The sequence below is a fragment of the Prinia subflava genome, chromosome Z (assembly GCF_021018805.1).
Source record: "Prinia subflava isolate CZ2003 ecotype Zambia chromosome Z, Cam_Psub_1.2, whole genome shotgun sequence".
Classification (NCBI taxonomy): domain Eukaryota; kingdom Metazoa; phylum Chordata; class Aves; order Passeriformes; family Cisticolidae; genus Prinia; species Prinia subflava.
In genome coordinates, this window is record NC_086283.1 from 28,484,785 (window position 1) to 28,501,641 (window position 16,857).

A 16,857-nucleotide genomic window follows, 5' to 3' on the forward strand; every position below is an offset into this window, starting at 1 on the left:
TCCTCAAGGCCAGACAGACGTCTTCCATACCCTGTCACACATCCACTCAGCATGACACCTTGAAGTAGAATGACGTCAGGTTACCTCAGGAATGAAATATTCACCAGGTATATATATTTTTTTGTTACTGTGCCAAAATCTGTTTGTCCAGCCGGAGCTACTTTACTCATTGTCTTGTTTTGCAGAGACCATTTTCTTTCAGCCTTTGTTGTTTTTTCTTTCATTTCTGCCATAAAAGCTGAGTGGGTTTTTTTTTTTTTTTTTTTTTTTTTTTTTTTTTTTTTTTTTTTTTTTTTTGTTTTTGTTTTGTTTTGGTTTTTTGTGTTTTTTTGTTTTTTTTTTTTTTGTTTTTGTTTTTGTTTTTGTTTTTGTTTTTTTTTTGTTTTTGTTTTTGTTTTTGTTTTTGTTTTTTTTTAAGGAATAAGAAAACACCAAACAAAACCTCTGGGATATCTTTCAAACTTGTGTGTGGAGACTGAGAAAAGGAATTGCTTTGTACTGATAGACTTGCATACTGCTTTGAAAGTGTCCTCCTGCTTCTCATGTCTGTTATGGTTTTGGCAAGGGGCATTCAATACAACTTTTTATTTCTTTATATCTTCTTTAAAAAAGAAATAAAAAATTTGCATATATTTGTTTGCATGCTTCAACAAGCCAGAAGTAAGTGTTTAGCCCCCAGACACTCATGACTGCCTGTCTTTCCCCTGACAATTAAAAGCACTTTGGAACCCAAGTTTTTCAAGTCATTTATCATTGCTTTCTGCAGCTTGAATTGGTTGAAATATGCATTTTTATGTCCTGAATGCAAAGCTTTTCACATGTAGTTCTGCCAATATTTAGACAAACAAACATCCTATGCTAAAGGATCCTAAGCTAAAGGTCCTCATGTTACTTAAAATAAAATTATTTTATGTCAGTGTGCAGGTGTTTGTCTGTGTATGCAAGCTTATATCTAGGTGTCTGATTTCAAATTTCTTTCAAAATAAATATTCTGGAATATAAATTAAATTTGGAAAGATATTTCATAAATATACATATGTGTATATATAACTATCTCAGATATCTCAACAGAGAACAAAAGCAGGCACTCCATATAGTCCCACTTTCAAGCATGTAAAAGTTTCCTAATAGAAAAAAAGATGTTTTCATTCACAATAAAAGAGGAAAATTATTCATTTGGAAGGAGCATTTAGCCTTGCTGCAGCATGCTTTGGCTGGTTAATTGAGGCGCTTTTCTCAAATCCTTGGAAAGTGGTAGAGGACACGGCAGCTGTACCAGGTGCTTGCAAAAAGGCATTCTGCTCTTCCTAAAGCATCAATAAAGAGGAAATATGAGAACAGAAAAGGAGCTACTAGGCTTATTAGGCTTTATTAGGTATCCCTTAAGAAAGGTCATAAAATCACAGAGCCATAGAAGGGTTTATGTTGGAAGAGACTTTGCAGCTCCATACCGTTCCACCCCCTGCCATGGGTGGGGACACCTTCCACTGTCCCAGGCTGCTCCAAGCCCCAGTGTCCAGCCTGGCCTTGGACACTGCCAGGGATCCAGGGACAGCCACAGCTCCTCTGGGCACCCTGTGCCAGGGCCTCCCCACCCTCCCAGGGAACAATTCCTTCCCAAGATCCCATCCAGCCCTGCCCTCTGGCTGTGGGAAGCCATTCCCTGTGTCCTGTCCCTCCAGCCCTTGTCAATTGTCTCTCTCCATCCTTGCTGCAGCTCCTTCAGGCACTGCAGGGCCACAGTGAGGTCAGCCCAAAGCTTCTCCTGTGCAGGCTGAACAATGCCAGCCGTGCCAGCCTTTCCTGCCAGCAGAGCTGCTCCGTCCCTCTGCTCATCCTGGAGCCTCCTCTGGCCTGGCTCCAGCAGCTCCAGCTCCTTCCTGTGCTGGGCCCCGGGGCTGGGGCAGCTCTGCAGTGGGGTCTCAGCTGAGGGGGCAGAGGGGCAGAATCCCCCCTGCCCTGCTGCCCACGCTGGGGCTCAGCCCAGCACAGGGGTTTGGGGTCCCAGCTCTGCCCCACAGCACCCCCAGGGCTCCTCCAGGGCTGCTCCATCTGCTCAGCCCCAGCCTGCATCCAGCCCCTGGCCTGGTTAAACCTCCCGAAATCCCCGTGGGCTACTCCTGGGGATGTCCAGGTCCTTCTGGATGTCATCCTGTCCCTCAGGGGTGTCACTACACTTCTCATAATGATCTTCTACTGCAGAAGCTGCAGAAGCAGCTTGTTTTGAATGAAGCTTTGGTTAATACTGGTATGGACCTCTCAGAAAGGAGGAAAACACGAGGAGTTCACGGCTGCAAATCATTCTTCAACAAGCAGACACAGCTGTGGCACATCTTCAACAGAGAATGATGAAAAGAGTCAGTGAGGAGGAACTTGACCAAATGACTTGCTTTTCTACTTAGAACATCTCCAAATTTTTGTCACGAAACAAAATTGAACTTTTCAGGCAGAATTTGCATAAAAATAATTGGTGATAGTAAAAAGTACTGTTGATCTGTGAGGTTTTAAAGATTTCAAAATGCCACAGCTAATGCAAGTCATTGTTTCTCTAACTAATACTCATGTCAGTTTGACTTAAAGGCATAAATATTTTATATAATGTAATTTAGACTATGAAATTCTATGCAGTCTTAACTTACATATTTCAAGTGTTTAGGAGAAGAGAATGTGTATCATCACCTGCATACAGTGATTACAAAAGGTTTATTAAAGCAGCCAGTTTTAACTTCATTATATCAAATCATATATTATGAATATAAACACTCATTAAATTAAGTGTGTAGTGGTATTTCATGTGCTATCTTAAGTATGGTTCTAACAGTGACTTAGGTGGAAATGTTTAATAGATCATTATTAAACCACTGCTGTGAATAGCTCTATGTAGAGTGTAGCATTAGGATTTATGTAACAGCAGAAATATGTGGCAGTAGGCTTTTAACTTTTAGATATGTTGGTGTAGGGAATTAAAATGTTTATTTTAGAATGTTATTAAAAATATCCAAAGGTCTAAATGTCTTTAGTGCATTTAATTTTTAAAGAAATGTTAATGAAAGGAATGCAATTTCTGGTTGTACCACATGTGATTTAAAATTCGAAACAAATCTGTAAATTAACAAAGCTGTTCATCATTCATTTCAAGTCCAATGGGTCAAGGATCTTATTTTAATAATATTAACATTTTGTTTCTCACATTTTATTGAGAAGTTTTTGTCCCTTTGTCACAGTCTTCACAACCTTGCCTTTCCCTCACCCTTCTCACAAGCCTAACTAGGATTCAGGAATTTACAATTAGCAAAGTGAGAACATGATAAATTCTTCTAAAACATCTAAAGCATCAAAATTCCTTGGGTTTGGGACAATGCTGTCATATAATTTACAATAAGAACAATATTCAGAATGAATAGTAAGACCATTTTTTAATATAAAAACTTAAACCTGAGTGCAGTCAAGGATTTTTTTCTACCTGAGAGTCCAAAGTTGCATGTTTCTATAATGAAAGTAAAGAAAACAGGAATATAGTCAAAAATTCTGTGTAACTGGAGATATTTGATTTATTCTAAGATACTCAAAAATGCATCTTGTTTATTTTTTATTATGAAATGGATTAAGAGAACATGTATCAATGTTTTCAAGGTAAGAAAATGAAATTACATTCCATTTTACTCAGTTCTTACATTTTAAAATTCACTGGAAGTTGTGTGCTTCCAAACACAGATACTGCTGGTTTGGGGAAGTTGTCTAGAAATCTGTTGCTGTTTCCTGAATTAGGCAGGGAAAAAAAAATCTTGAAGATTTGTTTGATCAAATCTGAGTATTGTGAGATTTGGACAAGAGTTTTTACTTACTAGCTTTTTCAAAAGCATTTACTGAAATGGTTAGAGGAAAATATATAGTGTTGAATCCAACAAGGATCTGGTGAATGTGAGATCCTCCTTACAATATTTCTCTTTGGATGTGAGCAGATGAGCATTATTACATAACCCATCTAAAATCTTGGAAGAAAATATGCCAAACAGCTCAAAAATATTAAAGACATACAATTGCTTTTGTAGACAAAGCAAGGTTGAAGACAGTATTGGCTGTGGAGAAGAAAAGCATTCAGCCAGTGGGAATAAATGTGGTTTTTTTTAAATCATATTTGATTTTTTCTTTTGGAGTGGTTGCAAACTGAAGTAGTAACCAGAATGCACTGCAGTAGCCAAATGTAATAAACTAAATAATCTGAGAATTACATGACCAAATAGAGATAGGTTTCCTGTGCCTCCACCAGTGTACAGGGCAATCACTCAGATGCCAGGAAACTCCAAATATTAAGCTTATAACTCTGATCAGAACCAGGACAAAAGGTTAGAGTCATAACTGTTCATTTTAGGCCAAATTTCTCTAGCAGCAGGGTTTCTCCTTCCTCACTGTGATGATCATACTGCAGCTACAAGTTAGGAATATCTATCTGAACTGTACAACCTTCCTATGATGATATAAATCCTCAGAAACTTAGCTGGGAACAACAAACTAAACAAAATAAAACCCCCAAAACAACAAAATCAACAAAAACAACAATCAACCAATCAGAAAACAACAACAAAAAAACCACAACTAAACAACAAAAAAAAACCGCCACCAGAACCAACCCTCTCAAAAACCAAATCATTTTTAAAAAGCAAAACAAACAAACAAAACAAACAGAAAAAAACTCAACAACAACAAAAAAACCCACTAAAGCCACCAAACCACCAATAAACACAAAACCAAAAAGTAAAAAAAACCTGAACAAAATAAAACAAGAAAAAAACCACTCCAAAACAACAACAAAGTCCTGAAACAGCTTCCTCTCTTTTTCTTCAACTTCTCCATTGCACAGTATTCTTTTTTTGTGCTTTACACAATTACAGACAGGCTTTGAAGAACTCCATGATAGGAGATGGAGGAGGGAGGAGACGTTGCAACAACCATGACTTTTCTAGGCATCTTAATACCTGTATAAAAAATTTCAAAGCATAGAAGATTTGTAATTAGTGCTTAATATCTTATGATTGTATTCAATTTAAAAAAATCCCTCCAAAAAATTAGAAATGCTCAAACTTTTGTAGAAAGGAGAGGGGAAATGAAAAGGAGTTGTTGAATACCAGCCCTTAGCGCATGAGCTGCATATGGGTCATGGAGTAAAGAAGGATGTCATAATAAACTGAAAGGTTCAGAGGGTCTCCAAAGACCCAGATATTAGGAAGAATGTGAAAGAAACCAAGAAAATATCAATAGAAGATATGTGCTTCAGAGGAAATTGTGGAAAGGAATAGTTTATTTATCTGTCTTAAAGGTTTGCCAGTGGAATGAATTTGGTAAGGATTGCCATGGGGTGAGAATAAACCTCTTCCTCGAGCCACAATAAACAATTAAAGCAAGTCCATCTATAGCACATGTAATACAAAATGAAATCAGCCCAGAAATTAATAAACCATTTTCTGCTGAAGTGTCTCACTGTGAGAGTGCAACCTCAGATTTTCTGGTCCCTATGAAGAGGATCCAACACAACCCTCATGCTCACAGGAGAATGCCACTGAGGAGAGGTGCCTGCAGGAAAAATCCATCCTGTCATAACCTGACAGTCAGGGAAGAGGTATTACAGCAGTTGGCTATTTAGTTCAGGTTTTGCCAATAGCTGAGCTGTTGAGAAATGGATGAACTGAACAGAGGAAAGTTTAACACGTCCACAAAGCATTGCTGTAGTCAGTAGCCCACCAGAAAAAGTTACACATTAAATACATTTGCTTCCTGATAAATGACAACAATATTTTGTGTGATAAATGATAACTATATTTTGTGTGAGTATGAAAGAAATATTAATAATATTGGCTCCTGAATGCATACTGACATTCATATTCCCAGAACATACCTAAAGCAATAATTATTAATTTTCTAGTCAGAATAATGTAACTTGATATTGAAACAAAAACTGGGAGGCATTCAGACTTCCCCTTTCCTGTCTGCTTTTTAATGCTTTTATGTGGAAAATTAGGTTTTTTATACATCTCAGAGCCATTACACATCTGACCAGATCCCAGGTGAACCAATATGAAGCTCCAGTGACTGAGAAACCAGAGCTTCAGCAGCCCATCAATGAAAACTCACCAAATGTTCATGAATTGCCTTGTCCAGAGGCAACGTGTGAATTGGTACCAGTAAATAGGCCAGAGGATGTGGAAAAGTCTCCTGCTGACATAAAATGACATCTCTTAGATAGATAAGAGCAGGGGCAGTGCAATCAGAGTGCTACCAGCACAGCACTTACATTCAGCTTAATCTAGCGTGACATTGTGATTAGTTATATCACTCAAAGGTGGTTCTTACAGATTTTTTTTCTATCCTAAAGAGGCATCTCCCTAGAAATTTCACAGTGGGGGTCCATATTTATTGTTTCCAAATGATTTTCAGGTCAGAATTGCAAATTATACAAGATTTCTCCTCTTTTCTGCCCTCAGCACTGTGTTTAATATATCAACCACAAGGATGTGAAAGCTCGTACTTTATTTATTTATTTCAATAGTAGATGACTCCTATTTTCAGGTGAAAGAGCTCAGGTGAAAAAAAAAAACCCGGTTATCTAGGACATTTCCATTCCAATTGCTATTTTTTTGATAAAAGGGCTTGTCAAGTGTTTATAATTTCTGGACAGTAAGTGTGAGAATGGAAACTGCTTGAGAAACAGCATAATCTGTGATTTTGAACATAAAACAAAACAAAACAAAGCAACGCCTTTCCCTGCATAGACGTTTCTACTGGTATGTCACGGTGTCTGCTGAGGGCTCTGGTCCGTGCCACCGGCTAGCTCGGGCACCGTGGACACCGGCCACTGAGGGTCAGCCTGTATGCAGACAAACAGGGCTGATTCCTGTGAGTCCTTGTCCTGAAAAGGGGCAGGCTGGTCGCTGTCAGTCACGACGAGACAGAGGAGACAAAGAGGGAGACAGTGCTGGTACAACAGGAGGGATTTATTGCAACACCTCCTCAGCCCAGGACTGGCCGAGGAAACAACTGTGTGGAGGGGTTTTAACTGGACAGGACAGGAGGAGCAAAGGGAGTGGCTAGCCGTCTCCGGCCAACCAGGACCAGTTGCTAGGAGGCTTCAGGGGAGGAGAGACATAACTTGGACTAATCAGGACTGAGTAGGAGGGGAATAACAAAGGTGGGAAGGGGAGACTGACATCTAACTGAATCTAACAGGTGCGAGCTAAAAATAACTCACTGTGAGGGAGAGTGAAGGAACAAAGAAATATTAATGAGGGGGGTGAGGGTACAGAGAACCGAACCATTACAAAGAACATACAATACAAACCCAAATGCACACACTCCCACACTGGTATGGCCATGCTCCCTAAAAGAATTTGACTTCAAAATTACATTTGTCATGTTAAATAAAAAAAAAGTCAGTAAAACTCTCAACAACATAATCAAATCAAAACAAAACAAACAAACAAAAATATGCAAAAAAAATCCAACTAAACAAACAACAGAAAAAATCAACCAAGAACACAAAAATAAATCCAAAATCATACTGTAATGGCCTGCCATGAGTGTTGAATACCCAGTATGGGTTGTGTGTTCATCTTTAGGTTGAGATGAAAATAGTCCAAGAAATATTTTTGCCACGTAATGTGTTTTGTGCCGTTTCTTGTGTTCCACAGCAGGGTGAAAAGGTTGGAGAGATGCAGCAAACACCCCATGAACAGAGGAAATAGTTTCTTTTGGGAAAGGAGAGTGATAAGAGCACAACAACCCCCATGGAACACTCCAGGCTGGGGTAGAGGGACTGGAAAGCTGGGAAAGGCCTCTCCTGACAAGCAATTGAGGGGCTGGAGCATGTCCAGAGAAGGGAACGGAGCTGGGGAAGGGTCTGGAGCCCCAGGAGCAGCTGAAGGAGCTGGGAAAGGTGCTCAGACTGGAGAAAAGGATGCTCAGGAGGGACCTTCTGGCTCTGCACAATTACCTGACAAGAGGGGACAGCCGGGGGAGTCGGGCTCTGCTCCCAGGAAACACGGACAGGAGGAGAGGGAACGGCCTCAGGCTGGGCCAAGGGAGTCTCAGGCTGGACATCAGCAGGAATTTCCCCATGGAAAGGGTGGTCAGGGTTTGAAAGGGGCTGCCCATGGAGGTTTTGAGTTCCCATCCCTGGATATGCCCAAGGAAGGGCTGGATGTTGCACTCAGAGCTGTTGGCAAAATGGGCATTGGGCACAGGTGGTCTTGGAGGTCTTTTCCAACCTAAAGGATTCTGTGATTCTGTGATTTTAATATTAGGACTATGCTGATAGTCAGGCCCTGAGAAGAAAATAAGGAAAGCTGATAAGGAAGGTGGAAATTGGTATTTCCTCTGTATCCACCAGCTTTCTGCTTTCTTCCAGCTGAAACTGGTCCTTCACACCTGCATAAACACTTACCCAAAGGCTAGACTGGATGATCTTGAAGGTCTTTTCCAACCTAAATGATGCTATGAGTATGATTTAAGATTAAAAAATGCACTCAGAGTGGAATGTGTGAACACACTCTTATGCACCTGCCACTGACTTTCACTTTGTCCCTTCTCAGGGCTGAGGTGATCATGTGGTGATACTTATTAAAATGCCTTGAATTTTAGCAGGGTAGAACATGTTGGCATATGACACCTCTGCTTTTCTGTTTCAAGATTAGGAACACTGTGATATTTTGTGGGCCACAGCTCCCTTTGTGTGCTTTCAGGACAACAGTGGGGCTTTGGATCCTAGAAGACTTGATCCTGACACCTGCAGAGGCTCCAAGGTATTTACAACACCTACAGAGGCATCCTGTCATAGCACGGAAACATTTGCTTTCCTGTATTTAAGGAATTTTTTCTCCTTTTCCATGTATTTTTCTGATAAAATACATTTATATCTCCAAACTTTTCTCTCTTGCCACAAAAACCTTATATTCCAATCCCGTTAGGACAACTGGAAAATTATTTAGGAGGCTGATGGGTTCAACAAATTTATGTAACTTGCCTTCATTGTAACTCGCCTTCATTGTAACTCACTGGTTTCTCTCCCAGAATGTCTGCACAATCTCTAGGATTAAGAGTCACATCATTTTTAATATCAAAAATAAAAATGAGCCAGGAGCAACAAATGAAAATATACAAGTTCCAAACACTGTGTTTGGGGTCTCTTAATAGGTAAAAATGAATTATAAAGTTAAGGCAATTCAAAGCATGGAAAAATTGCTAGTGAAAATTCTCATAACTTTGCAGAGAACTAAATTTGGCATTAAAAAGAATTGTAAAAAATATGAAGTGTATTAAGTACTTTTACATAAGCAACAACTACAGAAAATCTGGATTCTAACCAATATTATAACCAATTCAAAAGAGAGGTGTTTATGTTTTTCAGCTTCTCTGATTTTAGTGTGCAGAGGAGGAAGGGTGGGGTACTGGAGGAATGAGGGAAATTCTTTACTTGGAAAAAATAAATTGCTTTTTTGGAAGATTTTTTTTTGAATATCCTATTTTGATCTGCTTGGAGGTCTCAAATTTGAAATTGCTGTGGATTTACTTTGAGCTCATCTCTTTATGCCTGTTCTTCTGTGTTGATGCCTTAAGTTGTTAATTATGAAAAACTGAATTTTTTATCAATGTGTCTGTTTACTGATTCAATATTTCTAAAAGTAAAGCTGTGCAACAGTCTTTAAAAAAACAAAAAGAAAAAAACCACCCAGTATCACACCCTATTTTAATATTCATTTTGATATAAATCCGGTTGCTTGAACTACTGAAAAGAAACAGATTTTAGGTGTTATGTGTTAGAATCTGACATATTTAAACTCATTTCACAATGTAAAAGCTCCTGTGAAGACTAAAAAGAATTATTAGCACATTTATATTTACTTCTGATATGCGAAATATGCACTTTTAAACTGAAATTTCATTATTAGAGACAGAAATATGTTATTTGGTTAACGAACAACCTGCTGATTTGTTTGTGGAGGTTTTTTATTCTCCTGGAAGACTCAGTACCACTATATTCATGTGAAATGACAAGTGATTGTATAAAATTTTAATTTCTCTGTGTAATTCCAAAACAAATAATAGCCGTTCAAGCCAGGAGAATGTATGATTAGCTGTGTCTGACAAAACAACTGAGATTTTTTTCCCTGAGTCTGCAAGACAAGTTTGGAGCTTACTAAAACTTTCAGCATATTGTAGGAAACTAGGAAAATTAAAAAGCTGATTTCTTTTGTGTCAGAGTTTAAAAAATTGCAGCATATTTGCACTTGCAACAGCACTCCTGTTTCCTATCAATTTTTTAAACATAATGTTAAATGGCCATCAAAACTAAAGTACAATAAACAGTTTTCTTCTTACTGAATATTGTGCCCTTATTAGGGGTTCAGTGAGAACATCTATCCCACATATTTCCTACTGTGTTTTTTACTGTGGAAAATTGTTTATTGGGAATCTTCTTCAGTGTAAAAAATGAACAATAACTTTTTTTTAAGGATTATAAGATTTTCAGAATCAGCAAAGTAACTGTGATTTAATTTCAGTCACTGCTGATCACCCTTGATCCCCTGTGAATTCATGGGGAACTGTCAGTTCTCATCACCAGTAAATATCTGTCACACAGCGTCTATGAACTTGTTAGTTTGAGGATGGTTATGTAGCATTCCTGCTCCTGGTTCCACCATTCTCTGCATTTTCTAATGACTTTTTCATGAACTACACAACTGCAATATTTTTTCCCAATTCAGAGCCCATCTTCTGATAAGAAAATGATTTAGAAGACTATAAAATGGATAATATTTTAAACTGCTGCAATAAATAGTCTTGGGATTGCTGGTGAGCCAGAGCCAAGGAATCCATTGAGCTAAACACAATCATTTATCATAGCTGGATTACATGTGCAACTCACAATAAAAAAAGAAATCTTTTGCATTGTTCAGTTTCTTACGAATTGCCTGACATGAGTAATTTGCAGCCCCATATACTCTGCCATTCTGAAGGAAATTCAGCCTCAGACAAATTTTGAATCTGACTTATCGGGCACAGTTTTCACACAAGAAAGGGTTTTTTATTTGATTCAGAACTGCAGAATGGAGTGGAGATCAGAGCTGGGGAAGGGTCTGGAGCCCCAGGAGCGGCTGAAAGAGCTGGGAAAGGGGCTCAACCTGGAGAAAAGGAGGCTCAGGAGGGACCTTCTGGCTCTGCACAACTCCCTGACAGGAGGGGACAGCCGAGCGGGTCGGGCTCTGCTCCCGGGAAACACGGACAGGAGGAGAGGGAATGGCCTCAGGCTGGGCCAGGGGAGGCTGAGGTTGGACATCAGCAGGAATTTCCCTATGGGAAGGGTGTCAGGGCTTGTGAGAGGCTACCCATGGAGGTTTGGAGTTCCCATCCCTGGAAGTGGCACTCAGTGCTCTGAGCTGGGGACAAGGTGGAGATTGGGCACAAGTTGGTCTTGGAGGTCTTTTCCAGCCTCAGTGATTCTGCAATAGTGCCTCAATGATTCTCTAATAGTCCCAAAACCTGAGATGATCTTCAAAATACACCAATTTATTCAGCTGGATTTTGCAGAAAAAAGGTTTTCAAAAGAGAACAACTTGTGTCTTTTCAGTGACAACACAACAGCAGCCTCAGGAGAAATTTAGTGAAACATCCAGGCACTTTGCATGTGTCCAAACACTTTGTATGAGACCATCATCTCCAGGCATCAAGTTAATGACTTCTGTTACAGCTACTTCTTGCTCTTTTCGCATCTCAGTCTCACAAGCAAGGCTTAATTGTTAACAGGTTCATGTTTTTTTACGAAAAAAATCAAAAGTGGAATGATGGAAGCAACTGGTTTACACAGGGATGTCCCTGTGTATTCAGTATGAGTGTAGGATTTGGCCTTAGATATATGATCAGATTTCCAGTGTTAGAAAAATGTGCATCGTGTGTTCTTTTCAAGATTATTAGTTAAAGGCATAAGAATGTTGCTGAAAAAATATCTTCAGATATCCTGCAGGAGTAGCTCTTCATAAAGAACGGAGGAACAGTTAGCTTTTCTGTCATGAATGCTGGAAAGAATTCATTATAAATTATTGATAAATAATCATAAAAACATATCACTCTCCGATTTTTAACAAATATCCACCATCCTAAATTACTAATGTCACATTTTTTCAGCTTTCTTGAAGAATTAAATTTATATTCCAAAATGAGTCGGGTAAAGGATGATAGTAACACTACTTCATGATGTGCTTTTAATTTGAAGTTAGCATACTGACAATTAACAATTTGTTCCCTCAGTAGTTTCTATGGCAAATTAAGGTTGACTGACATAAGGGGAAACTGAAATTATGCCATCAACCAGAATTAGCACAAACACACCATTTACATGAGCTACTGGTTTTGTATGCAAAATTATACAAAATAGGGATTTATGTACAAATTTGATAACATTCTCACACATGAAATATATATATAGTTTTAATAGCTTTATATATTTTTATATATTACATATATAATGCAATTTATGTTTTAAATGCCAATATTTTAATACACAAGAAAGACATATTCATCTTTTTTAGGTTACTTCCCAACCATGCAGCTCATCTCTTTAATACCTTTGAGTAGAGTTGTAGAGTTCCCTTAAAAGACATGAAGAGATTTGTTCACTGTTTAACAGAGCATAAAGATTTAATCATACTCCAGTTAAGTGCAGAAAAGTAGTTACATGTTCAGGAACCTCTTGCTGTTAGTATTGAAGAAATAAGTTTTCAGCATCATCTATTGTTGAGATAATGATCAGGGACAGAGTATCGCAGAGAACAAAGTATTCAAATAATTTCTATATTTCAATGATCAAATGTGTGATATGATGCTTCAATTTCCCCTTCTTTGCTAGGGTTGTTTTGTGTGGCGTTACTCATATATTTGACAGAGTAAACCTGGCTTTCAGTTTATCACATGCTGTGCTAGTGAAGAAGAAGAAAATGTGATAATTTTTGTCCCTTTATCTATCCTCTTCTTGAGGGCTTCCCTTCTGTAATTTTTCTGGGGACTTGAGAGGCTGTAGGTGAGTGCTCTGGGGCTAGAATTGTGGTGTGTTTTGTCTGTCCTCATAGAGCAAAGTGTCAGCCAGGCACCACTGCAGAGCAGGCAGCGTTGTATTCCCAGTGCTCAGACTATCAGCCCAAGCTTTGACCTGTAAAGAGTTGGTTAACTCCCAATTTCTTCAGGAGCAGCTGTGTGGAAAGGCAGCTTCTCTGTCAAAATTGATTCTGAGTTGCTCAGGTTGTTTCTCCTTTTTGAAAGGGAGAGGAGGTGGAACCTTTGTGGGTAAACCTGGGAAGCTTTTTTACTTGTTTTGTGTTACTAGCATTGCAGTTTTTTGGAAGTCAGTTACCCCAAAATAAATATCTGGAAGAATTTTCCTTCTGTCAGTGGTGTTGTTTTAAAGGATCAAATAATTAGATTCCTAAGAAGGGAAAAGTGAGAGGAATAGCAGTTTCTCAGGAACACACAATCACAATTTGGAAGGAGGCTGTTGTAGAGGAGCACAAAACAAACCCTCTTTTCCTGAGTGCTCATTTCTCTGTCTTAATGCACTGTGGGTGCAGAGATGTCCATCTTTGAAACACCCAGAGCCACTGAGAAAGTTAAACAGACTGCTTCTCCATAAAAATAAGTTAATGAAAATACAAAATCTGATGAAAACTGTTGACCAATGACCCATGTGTTGGGGCAAGGATTTTGTTTCAATGCCTCCCCACACACACCCACACACGCCCACACATTTTCCCAGGAAGGCTGACATTTGAGCTCATAAATGGTTTACAGGAATTGCAAACTGCTGCTCAAGGCAAGATTTACAAAGTTCAGACTGCAAAGAGCAACAGCAAAGCAGCCCACAACCCAAAGACTCAAATTAGCCAATGACCTTTCTAGCAGATCCCTCTTCTTTGGTGAAAGCTGGGCATCTGAGACTCAGCTAAGCTCCCTGACTAATTAGGTGATTTCTCTATGAAAACTATCAAAAACCCCAAACTTCAATGACTCCATTTAATTTCCTTCACTTCAATTGCACAGAACATTTTTTGGCTGAGTCCCTTTCCATTTTTGTTTACAGACTATATCTAAACAACAAAATAAAATGTTAATACAAACTCTGCTCATTTGACTAATAACATCAATCAAATCCTCTAACAAGACTAAGTCATTCTTCTCTTCCAGCACTGCTGTTTGAAATTCAGTTATGGCATACATTTATAAGAATAGACCTTCAATAGGGTATAATATTTTTACAAATGGAATTAAATAATGCTTTCATAATAGATTAAATATCTGTGATCATAAAGATTTTTTTAAATGTCTTCCTTTTTTGGATTTTTTTCATCTTTTTACTGTTATTTGTACTTCATTTTGTCCACATGAATCAATGCTAACAAAGCACACATATTCTAGTTCAGGTTAGCCACTGTGAGTATGTGAACATCTAAACTGAAAAAGACTATGAATTCCAGCAGTTTTATTATAGAGCTTATTTTTGCTTAATTTGGAGAAGATAAGCATGGCAAAGCAATTGCTTGAAATGGATGCTAAATTTTATTTATGCATTTTAATCTATTATTTACATGAATTTGCTTTCCACATGCATTGCATTCCAAGGAGGTTCTTTTTGGCTTGGAATTCTTACCCTTTTCATCTGTAGACTTTGCTTCTACTGTACACTGGAAATGTCACAGAAACCTAAAAACAAAATCTCTAAAACGAAAACTCTGGGGCAAAAAAAGTATGAGTTGTAGATGTTTGAATAAAACTGTTAAAATTGCCAGTTATTTCTCAAGAACCAGACTTTAATACATTGTCCCATATTGCAGAGCCAAAAAATAGTCCTTTACTGAGCATGTAGAGCATCAGTTTGGCTGAGAGACTCTGAAATGTGTGTTTAAATGGATCTATCTTGGCCACTAACTCTGGGACATATCCAAGCAATGCGTGTTTTGGTGTAGTTTAGTCATAAGCCTGGAGAAAATGGAAATATTTTAGCCACTGCAGGTTTTTTTCTGCTGTTCTGGATACTCCCTAACAGACTGCAACTGTTGTGTTCATATTCTTCCTCTTTGGCTGGAGAAAGCAAACCCTTTAACTAAAAAAACACCATGAAGTTCCCTAAAACACCATAAATGTGCATTTCTGTTTCTTGCTTGCATATTATTCTAGATTTGCATACATCAACAGCAATAGAGCAGTGGAAGGACCTGCATAAAAATATAAATATAAGTAATATAAATATGGCTGCGACTGTAGATAATAAAAATAAAAATAAAAATAAAAATAAAAATAAAAATAAAAATAAAAATAAAAATAAAAATAAAAATAAAAATAAAAATAAATACAAGTAATATAAAGCTTCAGGAGTGGTCATTAAAAGTTTTCCTTGCTTATTTCTCTTTCAGTCCCAATGGCTGACATTTTTAAGTAGATTTTGGGGAGAGAAAGGGAGAAATAAGGAAAAGAGCAGCCTGAAACTGAGGACGCAAACTGAACTAAAGGAACTGATGTCAATGTTAGTAGTACTAATCAATGACAAAACACTAATGATATATAAAAATTATCTATTATAAGTTATTACTAATTGTGAGGATCATTACTAATTATGAGCAGTAAGAAGACTCCAGCAGGTGATCTCCAGCTTTAGGAAGGAGAAAACTTTTAAACATCCTCTAAATTTAACTTATAAGACAATATACAGCCCACTCGAAATCTTGTGATTTCCATGGGAAAAAAGCCAATTTTTTTCTTTTATCATCTTTTTAGCATTATTAGAGCATCAATTTTTTGAGATGGAGACAAACTGCTACTTCTTACCAGAAGTTCAGTGACACCTCGATTTTTAAATCAGAAATATTTTTTCATGGTCAAAGTTTTATTTCAGAATGAATTGCAGATTTTTCTTTAAGGTAAAATAAAAATTATAAACTTCATAGAGGGTCATCAGTTACTCAGATATAAATCCCTAAGTCTCTAAAGTGTGATACAAAATGATGCTGTCTAAGAACACTGGTCCAATGACTATAGAGATATTTAAGATTTTATGTGTAAGGTCCAAAAGTTGAACACAATGAGATCTCATTCCAGAGAAGTCTGTTGACATCTGAACACCAAAATACATATTTGGGAAAAGTGTGCCCATGTCTCTCAACTACCATGCTCAGAAGGCCTTCTTTTTTTCCATCAGTGTGTGCTTACAAATTAAGAGCAAACATTTGCTTTTCAAATAGCACATTATTGAAAAGAACAGGGCATATGCCTTTATTAATATTCAGCTCTTTATTAAAGTGATCAGCTCATTATTAAAATCATCAGCAGGATTGCAAAGTCCGATCGGAGTTTTCCACACTACTGTAGCCATCTGAAGGAGCAGGTGCTGTCCCAGTGGATGCTGAGTCCTTGTTCCCATAGAAACAGCTGGCAGTTCTCTCTGGTCAACCATCAGAAGGCAGAGCACTGGCAGTCAGCTCTTTGCCCTCAGGGAAAAGTTTCAAGAGTTTCCCATTCTCTGCATCAGTCAGCTCAGCTGGCCAGTTCCCATTCCATTCAGGCTCCTCACAGGTCATGGCCAATCTTCAAACCAGGCCAGGAGGTGCATCCACTCCCCGCTCAGCCAGGGCACTATCCCATTCTCTTCTGACGAATCCAGCTTCCTGTCCCGGGGTGCAGTATCCCCCAAAAAAACCTCCCAGGATCCACGGGGGCAGCCCTGCCCTATCTGCATATCCAAATGCATATGCATTTGTCCTGGTCATAGCCGAAGTTACTCTTGCTAAATGAGGTAGTTACAAAGGACAATAGGGCTATCTAGGTGTG